This window comes from Ursus americanus, chromosome X (genome assembly GCF_024610735.1).
Source record: "Ursus americanus isolate L20-20 chromosome X, mUrsAme1.1.p, whole genome shotgun sequence".
NCBI classification, from domain to species: Eukaryota; Metazoa; Chordata; class Mammalia; order Carnivora; family Ursidae; genus Ursus; species Ursus americanus.
In genome coordinates, this window is record NC_142164.1 from 121649800 (window position 1) to 121664156 (window position 14357).

The 14357-nt window shown below is 48.8% G+C and overlaps 1 protein-coding gene across 1 annotated transcript in view; it reads left to right on the forward strand.

Annotated features, from left to right (window-relative positions):
* DHRSX (dehydrogenase/reductase X-linked) overlaps positions 1 to 1029 on the forward strand; it is a 230120-nt gene extending 229091 nt beyond the window's left edge. Inside the window, exon 11 of the transcript XR_015723241.1 lies at positions 248 to 1029. The gene's annotated coding sequence lies outside the window, so the exon portion shown is untranslated. The remainder of the gene's footprint in view (positions 1 to 247) is intronic.
* The last annotated feature ends 13328 nt before the right edge of the window (positions 1030 to 14357 follow it).

Below are 14357 nucleotides of genomic sequence, written 5' to 3' on the forward strand. Positions count from 1 at the left end.
TATTTGTGTCCCGCAGATGACACACTCTGGTGGAGGAATTTGCTCCTTTCATCCTGGGTGCAAGCTCTCCGGACTGCCTCTTCTGGTCACCTTTGCCTCTCCTTCTTCTACCCAGCCGGTCACCCGATGAATAATTATGAACAGATAGTGAATGCATGCCAATCGAGTGCTGTGTGAATTTCGAGGCGGCCAAGACTGAATTCCTGATGAGCCGCGGCGATGTTGTTTTGCTTTGTTTTAATTCCAGCCCAACATCGATATCCTTGTGGAGTTTCTACATCATGAATGCAGTTTCCACATCCAGCCTTCCAATCTCTGTGGTCACGGAAGAGGCAGCTCAACCGGGAGCCTTTCCAGCCCAAGAGGAAAACCACTGACCTTGGAGCTGATCAGCTGCTCTGACCCTGGAGCTGGTCAGCCGTGCTTCGGAGCGCCAGGGCCACCCGCCACTGCGTGCCCTTGCGCAAGTCATGCATCTCCTAGGAAATGATGACATTACTTTTTCTCTTGAAGATGTGAGTGCCGTGAGCTGGATTATGTCCCCCCAACATTCATGTGTTGAAGCACCATTCCCCAGGACCACAGCATGGGGCTGTATTCAGAGGTGGGGTCTCTAAAGAGGGGATTAAGGTAAAATGAGGTCACAAGGGTGGGCCCTGATCCCATAGCACGGGGGTCCTTAAAAGAAGAGGGGATGAGGACACAGACACACACAGAGGGACGACCACATGAGGACACAGAGAGAACATGTTGTCTCCATGCCCAGGAGAAAGGCCTCAGGAGGAACCAGCTTCAGCCCCGCCTGGATCTCAGACTCCCAGCCTCAGCCCCGCCTGGATCTCAGACTCCCAGTCTCAGCCCCGCCTGGATCTCAGACTCCCAGCCTCCAAGACTGAGATAATAATATATGTCTGTTATTTGAACTAACCTGTCTATGGTGTTTTGTGAGCACATTAAGTTATAGTTATGCTATGCGTACGTGTGTCTGTATCTCTATTTCCTATATATGTGCCCATATATGTATATATGTGTGTGTTATATATATAATATATATAATACATTATATATAATGTATACTCTATTATGTATATATAATACATAATTGTATATGTATATATACATATAAATATGTATATACATATTTATATATATATAAAACTATCCGAACTATATTTATATATAATATATACTCCAGTATGGATAGGGTTAGATAGATAGATACACAGATAGATACCTGAGTATATATACTACATAGAGAAAGTGGTCAAGAGTAGAGGAATAAAATTGTCGACCAAAGGTCACTAGGGATGGAAATGTAACTCAGTCATGATGCTGGTTATGCATCTGTCCACGTCATTCAAAACCCACCCGCCTGTACCCCAGAAAGGGTGGCTTTCCTTGAGTAGTCAATTACGTCTCATTAAACGTGAACTGCGAAAGAAGGAGCCTGATAGAGTGTATCCCTTCTAACCGTTAGCAAAACGAAGTAAGAACCATTAAAGATAAGCCTAAGCCGTGCTGTCATTGCCATACAGAAATGTTATGCTTGTAAGACAGTGTTGAAATTAATCTCGTTGTGGGTTTTGTCCGAATGAGCAGTTTCTTTGGAGACAGTATGTGGGGTCTGGTGTCCCCTGTGATCCTACCGATTGCCATTCTCGGGACAGTTTGAGTGTATGTGAAAGGTGGGCATAAATCCATCCCTTTATCTTCTTCCTGTGTCCCCTCCCTGCATGTTAAACAAAGTATCCTTAAATGAAACAAAAGACAGAGAGCGTTCAGGGGTGCACTTGGAAACACAGGGGCCAGCCTGTTCCTCCCCTCTGGGTGGGTGCCCAGCTGGGCCGGCGATCGATGACGCCCAGGTCCCTGCACACCCACTCTTCCCCACCCTCAAAGCAGCCCTGAGGGTACAACTGAGTGACGGGACCAACAGAGGGGGCCCGGGACAAGGGAACAGGCAGATCCTTGAGAAGCCACTTGCAGGTCGGGAATTATCTGGCTCTCCGTGGCTCCGTGAGAAAGAGCCACGTGGTGGATGAGGTTCTCCACGGGGACGCAGAGCTGTCCCCGTGGGACTGATGACTTTATCCATCCCCGGGAACAGATGGGCCACGCAGCATGCCAAGAAGCCGGGCTCATGGAACACTGCGCTCCGTCCAACTGGTCTCCCTCAAGCCTTGGGATGAGACATCCGTGTCTGTCTTTGGAAACTCTTGATTTTCGAGCAACAAAATAAATGACTTAGTAGCAGATTATCGCCCAAAGCGTGAAGGGAATAACCACGAGTCCGTACTCATATTACGTTGTTGGTTGAATGGATAAATAGACGGAGAGAAGAGGCATCTCTCCCATGGAGACAAATTCCAAATAATTCGCCTAAAGAGCCGGTCCTCGGGGAGGAAGAGCAAATCTCCCCACCGTTCTGTGGGGGCTGGGCAAACGGACTTCCTTCCAAAGAACGACCTCACGGCAGAGAAACCTGGTCAACACACCTCAACCAGGTGATCAACGCCAACAGCAATGAGTCAGGTTGATGGTTTGCACGCAGAAACGAGGTAACATGAAAGGCTCTTCATCTCAAGGATTTCCTCCCCAGGAACCTAGAAGCCCAGTCAAACCAGGAGGAAAACACCACACAAACCCCAAGTGAGGGGCATCCTACAAACTCCCTGAGCAGCAGGCCTCGAAACTCTTAAGGTCATCAAAAGCAAGGGTGGCCAGAGAGACCATTCCAGCCCAGAGGAGCCCAAGGACACAGGACAACCCAATATAATATGGGATTCCGGATGGGGTCCTGGGACACAATACACGTATGAGGGGGAAACTAAGAAAATGTGAGTAACGTGTGGGCTTTAGTTAGTAATGATGTGTCCACGTCCATCCATTAATGGTAACAAATGCATCAAAGTCGTATAAGATGTTAACGGGAACGGGAAAGGGGCGTGGGGTCGCAGGAAATCCTATTACCTTCACAACCTTTTTCTCCTCCTAATACTAAAACTCTGCTGAGCTCAACGACTCTAAAAAAAATTTTTTTTAAAGCTAATTCTTTTTAAAAAGCTGCATGGTCTTGGTGTGGTCGGGATGCCCGCGGGAGCTGCCCATTTCCCTTCTGGTCACAGGAGCATATCCCTCGTCCGGCGTTCTGGGGTGCGGCAGGCTCAGGGGCTCTGCGGGGGGGGCACAGCAGCCCACAGACAACCATCACCTTGCATAGGGAAAGGTCCTTTTTCGTGGGGAAGTCACCACGTGTGTGCACACGCTTTGCACCATTACCCGCGGTATTTGTCATCTGAACCGTGTGTCGGGGGCACTGGGGTTCATGAACTCCATCGTGGTCTCCGAATCCCGAGTGTCCAAAGCCAACTGGAAAGAGGCGTCCATGGCAGAACCGCCTGGCTCTCCAGTTCCCTCTCCCGCGGCTTCTGTGATCAAGACGCCGGCGCCCCCACCTCCCCGGGTCTGGGGACGGCACCCATAGCAAACGTACAGGACGCGAGAGAAATCACAGCTCACGGGGACCCAAGTTAGCCGTGAAACAGAGGCACGGCAGGCAGCAGAGTCATTGGAGGGACCTCACGTCGGGACACACGGAGCATATGAACTCACACGCAACGTCTTTTTAAAGGTTTTAGTTATTTATTTGAGAGCGAGAGCACGAGCAAGGGGAGGCGTAGACGGAGAGGGAGAAGAAGACTCCCCGCTGATCACAGAACCCGAAGCAGGACTTGATCCCAGGACCCTGGGATCATGACCTGAGCCCAAGGCAGATGCTTCAGTGGCTGACCCATGCGGGTACCCCTAAATTTCGTCACAGTATCATCATAATACAAGGAAGGTCGTTAAGGCTCAGAGAATCTAAGGGACTTGCCCCAATTAGTAAAACCCTCCAGGAGAATTGGAACCTCGTTAGCAGGGAACCCAAACCCTACAGCCGATTTCCCTACACCGTGCACCCCTTGCTTTAAAGATGCCAAGGAGCTGGGGCACCGGGGTGGCTCAGTTAGGTGGCTGAGTCGTGATTTCAGCTCAGGTCATGATCTCAGGGTCATGGGGTGATCCCCCCAATGGGCTCTGTGCTCAGCGGGGGAGTCCGCTTGGGATTCTCTCCCTCTGCTCCTCCCCCAACTCACGCTCTCTCTCTTTCTCTCTCTCTCTCTCTCTCTCTCTCTCTCTGTCAGTCTCTGAAATGCATAAATAAAATCTAAATAAATAAGAAAAGAAAGGTGCCGAGGAGGAGAATGACAGAGCAGAGATGTTGAATTGGTCTGCCTCCCAGGGGCATCCGGTCACAAAACACCGGCATTAAAATACACACCTTGCCATAGGCTTTCATTGTGTTCTGCCCTGTTGTCGTCTGCATCAAACGCAAACACCCCAAGCCAGAGTCTTACTGTCTTCCCTGCTTTTTCACGGGCACGAATGAAAACAGAGCCTCCCAATTCTTGTTTCTATGCCACGTGCGATGGCCAATTAAAAACAAACCATCATCGCGTTCGGGACGGGTCTGCGGGTTGCAAGAGGACGTCCTCCACGCGGGGTGCGAGCATGGGTGATGTCTGCACAGCAGACGGCGGGGTCTGAGCAAAATCAGACTCAGAGCAGCAGCTAAGCCCCTTCGACAGCTGACGCTCCGTCGCACGCGGTGTGGCAGCATTGGTCTAAACCCCTGTCCCTTGTGCAGATGTGAACACTGAGGCCGGTGGGCGCTGTCCAGCATGTCCGAGACGCCCATGGAGAGGGCAGGCGGCAAAGCGAACATCGGGATCCGACGGTGGCAGGTGCCCAAGCCCATCCCGACCAGAATGGCCCCAGACCTTGCACTTCCGAGGTACTTGCCTGCAGTGGGGCCTCAGCATTGCACCAGATTGAAATAACGCTGTTAGATGGGTCCTCGCAGACGGGACAGCAAAACCATGCGTTGCAATCAGCGTGTGTGCAAAGCAGGGTCCAACGGGAGGTTCGGAGCTCCAAGCCGGATTTTAACTCACATTTCCTTGCACCCAAGACCCATCCTGGCAGCCCCTGCGGCATCACTCGGGGGCCCAAGAATTGGGATCTTCATGGGGATTCCTCTGAAGGCACCTGCCACATCTGGCCACAAAAAAATGCCTGATAAATGGGATCAAATTAAGTCAGCATCTCTTAGGCGTCCCTTAACATCCTAGCTCCCAGCACGGTTTCAATGCAGCACAGCCAGACCCACGGACGCGTAAAAACAGTCCGGCTCTAATGGCGAAAACCTGAAGCGTAACACGCCAGGACGTGGGTGGTCCAGTTCGTCACAGATGACATCACCCTGCCCTTCCTCCTGCTTCCTCCTCTGCTTACAAAAACCCTTGGGACCCCGTCAAGTCCCCCGGATCAGCAGGGATCATCTCCATCTTAAGGTCAACTCATTACCAACCCTCATTCCCTTGCAAACTCAATTCCCTTTGACCGTGTAACGTAACATTCTCACGGGTCCTGGGGATTAGGGATTAGGACGTGAGCGCCTTTGAGGACCTGATTCTGCCCAGTAAGGGACAGAGACAGCACCTAGACCCAAGCCTTTTGATATTATTCGTGTCCTGACCCATTAATTTCCCACCGAGGCTTTCTGTAAACTGTCATGATTCCCACCAAGCCTGTGAAAGAATGGAACAAGGCTTTCACAGAAAGCTGATTTTCTTAAGAACACCCAGCGTCGTGACCACAGCACCAAAGATGTGAAAACACAGCTTGTCCTCTGAAACGCAGATTCAGACAGAACACCTCTCCGCTGATCATAAATCATGTGCATGGAGGAAATAAAACCCAGATGACTGCCTTCCTCCGGGATGTTTGCTCACACAGTGCCCACCCGAGACACGTCCCTCCCTCAGGCTGTGATTGTCACACCACAGAGCCCCGTGACTTGGTTTTTCTAGAGTGCCAGGATGGCCCAGAGTCTCCTGACACACGAGGGACTAAGTGTTCCTGGGAGAATGAGATCACCTCTTCTGCTCCCGACCAGAGCTTCATGGAAGACGTGCTCTCTCATTTCATTTTGTGTTTGTTTGTTGGGAATCTGAAAATTTAATTTTTCCCCAGCTTTATTGACCTAATATTGGCATACAACATGGGATAAGTGCTCACTTCAGTTATGTGAAGACATATATGTCGTGGGGTGAATCATCGTGACAGTGATGTCATGACCCATAGCGTTGGACACCATGGTCTATATCGTGTTACCACATGATGACTGGATACCCAGACACGCTGTGAAACGATCAGCGGGATTGGGTCATTAACACCTCCGTCCCTCAGCGAATCACCCTTTCTGTTTTCTGACGGGAACAGTTAAGGTCTACTCTCTCAGCAAGTCTGAGGCACACAACATAGTCTGATTCAAGATGACGCAGAGCGGTCAACAGAGTTGGGGGCGTCCTGCTCCCCGCGTGGTACTAACTCATGTGGCACGGCACCTTCTGGGCGCGTGACCCAAGGCACTGAAAGTTTGCAGTCCAAACACATTACGTAAGGAAGGGCTACAGACGCTCTCTCCGGGGACGGGCTGACAAGCGTCACTCCGGCAAGTGAATGACCCCTTGAATGTTCTTGGATGACTTCCATGTTGGGAAGTCAAGTGTTTACGTCAAGCAATTGTTTTAATTGTTTGCATTCGTCCAGTGCCATGTTGTTCATGTAGATAGTTGCCCGTATCTGAACATGGTGACACATAACATAGCTCTTTATCTGGAAAGAAGGGAGGGAGGGAGGGAGGGAGGGAGGGAGGGAGGGAGGGAGGAAGTACATCTGTCTGTCCTCAATCACACCACTAAATCTGCACCAGCTGTGGAAAGACGCATGTCACAAATAGAGGAAAATGAACCCGAACCAAGGACAGGACCCACGAAGCCACGGTGGGCTACGGAAAAAGCAATACCTACCTGCAAATCTAAAAGACAGTGGATTCGTGCAAAGTAGGGCATCAACAGTAAACACTAGAGATTAGAAGGACAATGTACAGGGGCGCCTGGGCGGCACAGCGGTTGGGCATCTGCCTTCGGCTCAGGGCATGATCCTGGCGTTATGGGATCGAGCCCCACATCAGGCTCCTCCGCTATGAGCCTGCTTCTTCCTCTCCCACTCCCCCTGCTTGTGTTCCCTCTCTCGCTGGCTGTCTCTGTCTCTGTCAAATAAATAAATAAAGTCTTAAAAAAAAAAAAAAAAGGACAATGTACAGATTTCAAACCAGGATGGGAGAAAACCCGAACAAAGACCTCAAATAGTCTAACAGAATTAAAAGAAGGATTAAAACAAGTGGAAATCATACAACAAGTAGAAAAAAAAAAATACCGGTGCCAGGATATCAGACCTAATAGAAATTCATTAATTAAACAAAAAAGCTCAAATTAAATATGTTTTTGACGGCATAGAGGTATTTTTTAATCTGACTATATTCTGTGTACGTGATAAACAAAATTACAGAAAATAGTTAAAAACGAAAGGCAGACGTATAGAAATATCAAGCAAGGACTAACCCAAATCCCGCGGGTGCCGCACCAGTAATTCAAGACACAATTAAGACGGAAAGCCATTGTACATTGAGAAAAGTAAAACTTCACCGAAGTGATGTAATATGTTCCCACTTGGACGCGTGCAGCTTCGTGAAACGGAAACGTCTACAACAGGACGGAACAGCAAAATGCCCCACGGCGACATTTATCAGCACGTGTATTTTATTTCGTTTTATCAACAGATATTTTACGGGGTAAAAGAGTTGCGGACATTCAGTTTGAGAATTGATGTACAAACCCCACAAAAGCTCTACTCACCATCACGCGTATCTAGAGATGATTTTAGATACAAATATACATATTGCAAATATATTTATTTTTCTGTGCATGAGATAGATATCACACGTACACAAATATATATAAAATGTATATATATAGTTTGGATATGTATTTGAAATTATATATACACATGTTATCTATTCATAACACATATACACAAATATATATAAAATGTATATATATAGTTTGGATATGTATTTGAAATTTTATATACACATTATCTATTCATAACACATGTACACAAATATATATAAAATGTATATATATAGTTTGGATATGTATTTGAAATTATATATACACATGCTATCTATTCATAACACATGTACACAAATATATATAAAATGTATATATATGGTTTGGATATATATATCTAAAATTGTGTATATATACACACTATCCATTTATATCACACGTATACCTAATATCCATAGAGGTGAAAAGCCCAGAGTCGTGTTTCCAAACACACCTCTGTCACTATCACTGATGCCAAGTGTATAGGACCTCAGAATGTCACTATATTTGGACATGGCATACTCTTTAAAGAGGTCATTAAAATCACTAGGGTGGGCCCTGATCCCATAGGACTGGGGTCCCTCTAAGAAGAAATGAGGACACAGTTACACACAGAGGGATGACCAGGTGAGGACACAGGGAGAACACGGGGTCCACACGCCAAGGAGAGAGCACTCAGGAATAACCAGCCTCGGCCCCGCCTGCATCTCAGACTTTCAGCCTCGACTCCGCCTGGATCTCAGACTCCCAGCCTCAGCCCCACCTGGATCTCAGACTCCCAGCCTCAGCCCCACCTGGATCTCAGACTCCCAGCCTCAGCCCCACCTGGATCTCAGACCTCCAACATCCAGGACCAGGAGACAGTAAACGTCTGTTGACTCGGCCACGTAGTCTGTGGTGCTTTTCTCTGGCAGTCCGAGCCAACGAGTATATCATGATTTTACAGGGAAACAGTTTCATAAATTATAGCAATCAGTTCGCCTGCAGGCCCCAGATAGCAATTTGTGGGATATACCAGTAAATTTCCATCTGTGGCCAATATCTATCGACATGATACTTAAGTTTGAGGAATTGAATTCTGTGATAAAACGTTGAATGCATCATCAGATAGAATATAATAAATTTGCTCAAATAGATCCCACCCCGTGCAAGCAATCCTAAGGGAAGGCCACATTTCTGTGAGATGGATTTGAGCTGAAATGCATTTATATCCTTTGGCCCCAAAACATCAATACAAATATTTACAGCTTTCAATATCACTCACCAAACACCACGGAGCAAACCAAGTGGGTCATGGGGACGCTAAGCGAGCTGTGACCTGTAACCGAAAGGTGAGAGTAAACACAATAGCGTTCGTAACCGACTGTATGCAATACCCACAATGCCCAGGTAACAAAGCCGCCTTCCCGAAATTGTGGGAATTGCAGTAACCCGCTCGTCTGCGGGCGTGGCTGAAGGTGAGGACCATCACCTGTTACCGCTTTGGCACCCATGTTTTAAGGAAATGGATGAATCGAGATCTTCAGTCAAACTCTCAGAATACGCCCATGTGGGTTTTGTGTGCTGTATTTTCATAACAGATTAGTGGGTAATAGCCTTTATTCCTAAGTGGAAACCAGTGCGTGAGACGCTGGCATTATTTACTTGTAGGAAACGGAAGTAGGGCTGCCTTTTTACATCAGCCCACGATTCACGCATCAGCCTCCAAAAACCACTCCCTGCTTTCCAAAGCCCCAGTCTCTGCGCTCCCCGCCCCCACCCTCCTGAAAACTTAAAAGGATGCCTACGCCTTCACAGGAGCAAAGTTTGCATGCACTTTTGTAATGACTTTTGGAATGGGCTCAGTACAGCAGAATGATACCATGTATTTTTCTTATATCCGTCTTTCTTGGAAATGGGGCCTCTCCTGCAACATGGAGAGAAACACACCATCATCTACAGATACTTTGTAATGTGGCAAGAACAAAAGGCAGCCTTATCCCAGCAGGTCAAAAGCCCGGGGTAATACTTGCAATCAGACCTCTGTCAGTATCACCGACGCAAGGGATGGGCCAAGCCCAAAAATGAGATGGTTATGCTTTCCTGCAGAGCCAGGCTGACGCGGAACAGGGGTTTGCATGCTGTGAGTCTGAACCCTACCACGTTCTCGGCATCGCATGCACTGATGACCACACAGCTTGCGTAACCGTGCGGTTAAACGTGGTGACAGCGTCTTGTCTTCCTGTGATCTCTCTCTCCGGCCAGGCGGGCGGGCTCAGGGCGTGCATATGGACGGCCATGCATTGTCTTCCCAAGACTCGGCATGCAAGAAGCAACCCCAAGGTCGACTCCTGCCATCACGGCTGATGAGTCACGTGTCGCACGCATCAACATGTCAGCTCTAGTCGTTTGCAAGATTGGGTCTGTGTCTTTGGCCGGGTGCACGTGCAGGGACAATGGGTCCTGGAAGTCCGGCACGAACGGGACCATGGCTCAGTCACTGTCCTCAGCCCAGACAGGAGATGGCAAAATTGCAAATACTGTGTGTGCAGAATTCTAGCACCACCATTCGTGCATATGCCTCCGTGGGGCCAGCGTGAGAATTGGTTGCAATCCCTGTACCGCAGATATCTACGTGGGTCCCACTCTCAGAGGAAGGCACACCTGACCGGGTGTCTGCAGTGAATTTGGCACACAAGCAGGTGGAGGAAACGTGTTGATGAAGGAGGGCTGAGGATCTGGGCATAAAACCCCACCCGTCTGTATCATTTTACTAGCCCTGCATGCGATGAAATGGAATATTAGTGGGGTCTTCCCACGTCGCGGCATCGGGAGACAATTCAGTGAGACCACACAGCGCACCCCACATACATGCAAGGGCGTGCAAGCGTGATGGGAGGTGAACATCGGGACCAACGATGTCTAAATGCGTCCCATGCAATGTCTGGGACACACGCACAGTGAGCCCCCCCAGAGAACAAACACACTCAGTGATTCCTTTTGCTGGCGTCCAGCTAGAGAGGTCCCAGAGTGCGGATAAGGCCCAGCGAGGGGCATAAACCCAGAGCTGAATGAAGCAATGAAGCACGGTGTCTTGGAAGACACGAGGCATTTGCATGGTGTCCCTCGTTGGACGTTCTTCCCTGGAAATCAGGCTGCTGTGACCACGGATGCCGACAGACCGTGCTGTGTTCTGATAGCACCTAGGTGCATTGCACCTGCTTCTTCGGTGCCCTGGGGCGGCCGTAACAAATGTCCCCAAGCTGGGGAGCTCAGCACAATGGAAGTGTGTTCTCTCCCAGCTCCAGAGCCTGGACGTCCAAAACCACGGTGTGGGCAGATCTGTTTCCTCCTGGAGACTCCGAGGGCAAATCTATGCCACACTTCTCTCCCAGGTACTGGGGGCTGCCGGCCATCCTCTGAGTCCCCTGGCTTGTGGACACACCCCCCATCTACGCCTCCCCACCCCACCCTGCCCCACCTCTCCCCCACTCATTACACTTGGAGCCCAGAGACTTCAAACTCAGATCCTGCTTCCCAGCAAAAACCCCCTGGGGCTCTAGCTTCTCGTGTTTCAAGGTCCCAGCATCGTTGTGCAGAAAAGCCTCTGCGTGCATTTTATTATTTTTCTTAATATTTTTTTAATTTAAATTCATCAACATATAGCGTGCTGCATGCATTTAAAGAGGAGAATTGGATACCGAGAAGCAAGCCAACTCTGAGCTATTTTAATGGGTTCTGAGACCATTCCTTGCTGGTGGGTGGTTCTGATTTTCCGTCAAGCAGCCACAGGCTGTCCGGGCTTCTGGGAGCAGAAGGAGAGCTTGTGGGGATTTCAAATCAGGCAGAAGCCCCTGGAGGGTTTGGATGCACGCAGAGGCGCCCAAGCTTATCAGTCCCCCGGGGCAAAGGGTTTTAAAAAACGTTGCCAAAATTTGCATTTTCCCCATGACTACAACATTGGCCTTTGGGAGATCTGCTTTGGGGCTATATCTCTTCCCACTTTAAAAAAAATGGGATTATTTCTTGCTGTATTATGGAGACACAAGAGCTCTCTCTATATTCTAGATGTATACCCTTGATCAAATACATACTTCCAAGAAAAAAAAAATGCTTCATTTTAAAAAAGAAAGAAACTTGACCAAGTTGCCTGGGGAAATTTTTAAAAAATCTGTTCTGTTTTGCTGTTTTTACCTTCCAGGAAGATTAAAACGATAAAACGGCAAGAATGAACAAGAAACTACTTTGCAGGGAAACTGGAAAACCCCTTGGTCCGAGCGAGGGGAACGCAGCGGACGATTAAGTTAATTTATCCTAAGCTCTTAAATCTTCTTTAGCTGTTCCCGCCATTCACAAATTTCCCTGGGTTTGTGTCTGTGCGTGCACTTGCCACGTAATCTGATTTTTTTTTTTTTAAGATTTTATTTATTTGTTTGACAGAGAGAGACAGCCAGCGAGAGAGGGAACACAGGCAGGGGGAGTGGGAGAGGAAGAAGCAGGCTCATAGCAGAGGAGCCTGATGTGGGGCTCGATCCCAGAACGCCGGGATCACGCCCTGAGCCGAAGGCAGACACTTAACGACTGCGCCACCCAGGCGCCCCACGTAATCTGATTTTTATTGCTGTAAACAGAGAGTGATGTATTTCACTGCGTTGACCATCGCCAGTAAAATATTACGGGTATGGATATTAAAAAAAAACAATTACTCTTTCTTTTTTATGGCTTAAAGCATGCAATCTGCTTTTGCAAGCCTCCTGAATGTGCCAAATGCACACGTGACTTTCGGTTCCGTTCGTAAAATTTGTTACCTGCATCCCTGAGCTCACGCCCCTGATTGATATTTTCCGATTACGGTAGACGAGGAGGCTCCGTCTTTGACAGAAACCACCCAGACCAAACTGGATACACTCTGCTACGCTAAGAGTCATCGTTTTCGAATTGTCTGCTCGCGGCAGGGACTGTACCTGCTGAGCCCGTTTTCCTGGTGCGTTTACCGGTTCAGACCATGGCATCGATTTCCGGGGACGCTTAGACCATAATGTGTAAAGGGAAGCAAGAACTTTTCTGTGCACTTGCTCTGGAAGATGAGACCGAGGACTGTTACCCATTGGGAAAACCCATCAGGCAGCCCACATTTTGTCTTGACTGGGTTGAGCTCAACCAACCAGTGACTTGGCCATCCTTGCGACCTACTGGAACCAATGGAGACCTGTAGGGACGGGATGAGGCATTCCGATGGCTCGTAACCCAGCGGTAACTACTAGGCAGTGGATCATATGCAGGGCTTTTTTTTAAATCCCTGGTTTCACCCTCGTAGGTATTTCTCCCCATGGAGCCCGGCAACACCAGCTCCTGCGTTTTCAAGGATCTGCCCATGGTGACACCATCGTTGGACACGACGTGGACGAGCCGTGCTGGTCTGGGCGCCTTACCACCAATCGGTTCTTGGGAGGACAACCAGTTGCTTGGTGTTGCCAAGAACGGGAATACATCCTTTGGACTTTGGGTCTTCCAAAATACACCCCCTTCTTCCCCTGCAAAGAGCCCCACCCCACCTCTAAAACCACCACCCTTTCCAAGTGCAAGACGTGAACTTGGCCTCCTAAAAGGGCTTTCTTTTTTTTTTTTTTTTTTTAATTAAGAGGAGCGCCGTTGGATTGGGAAGGTGTCACGTTGCCATAGATCTCAAAGACACCGTATTCTTCTAATGACGTGACCTATGGCTGCTCCTAGAGGTGGTAGGAGGACGTCAGACTGAAATTTGGGACTAACATCTGAAGCTTCCTTCCTCTTTTTTCTTTTTCAATGACTGGCATTTAAGACGACATATAGAAAACCAGCTCCGCGCTGCCAGGATTCAGTTCGCGTTTAGAAGCACTCTTCCTAGTTTCCACGCGGAAAACCTACGCAGAGGAGTTGGGTCCCAAATAGGCTCTGTTCTCGGAGAAAAATAAAGGAAGTGGGGCCGGGAAGAGAACTTGGCATGGATGTCCCTCCGGCGACCATCGTGGACCTGATTCTAAAGTTGGACACGGGCTCCGCTCCCCCCACGGTTGACGTGTGCTGTGAAGCGAGTGGTCCTTGATTCAAACACCTATTATTTCAAGTCATACAGTCGCGGGTGGGACACGTCCCCACGGGTCCTTCAACGTGGGGCTCCCTGTGTCGGTGCTGAGACCTTGAAGTTCAGTGGAAGACAGTGAGCTGGTCCAGGTGAGGGACGGGCAGGTGCCTGACCCTGCCCCCAACATGCACAGACATACACACACACACACATGTGCACACACACAATTTTTATTTGGGGGGTACCGCTTTGCCTTTCCGATGGAGCCACCTGCTTCCAGAGCTCCATATGGTGTTTCTTTCTTTTTTTAAATATTTATTTATTTATTTATTTATTTATTTATTTATTTGAGAGCGAGAGAGCCAGGGGAGGGGCAGAGGGAGACACAGAGACTCAATCCTCAAGCAGACTCTGTGCTTAGCGCAGAGCTGGACGGGGGGCTCGATCTCACGACCCTGAGATCATGACCTGAGCCGAAA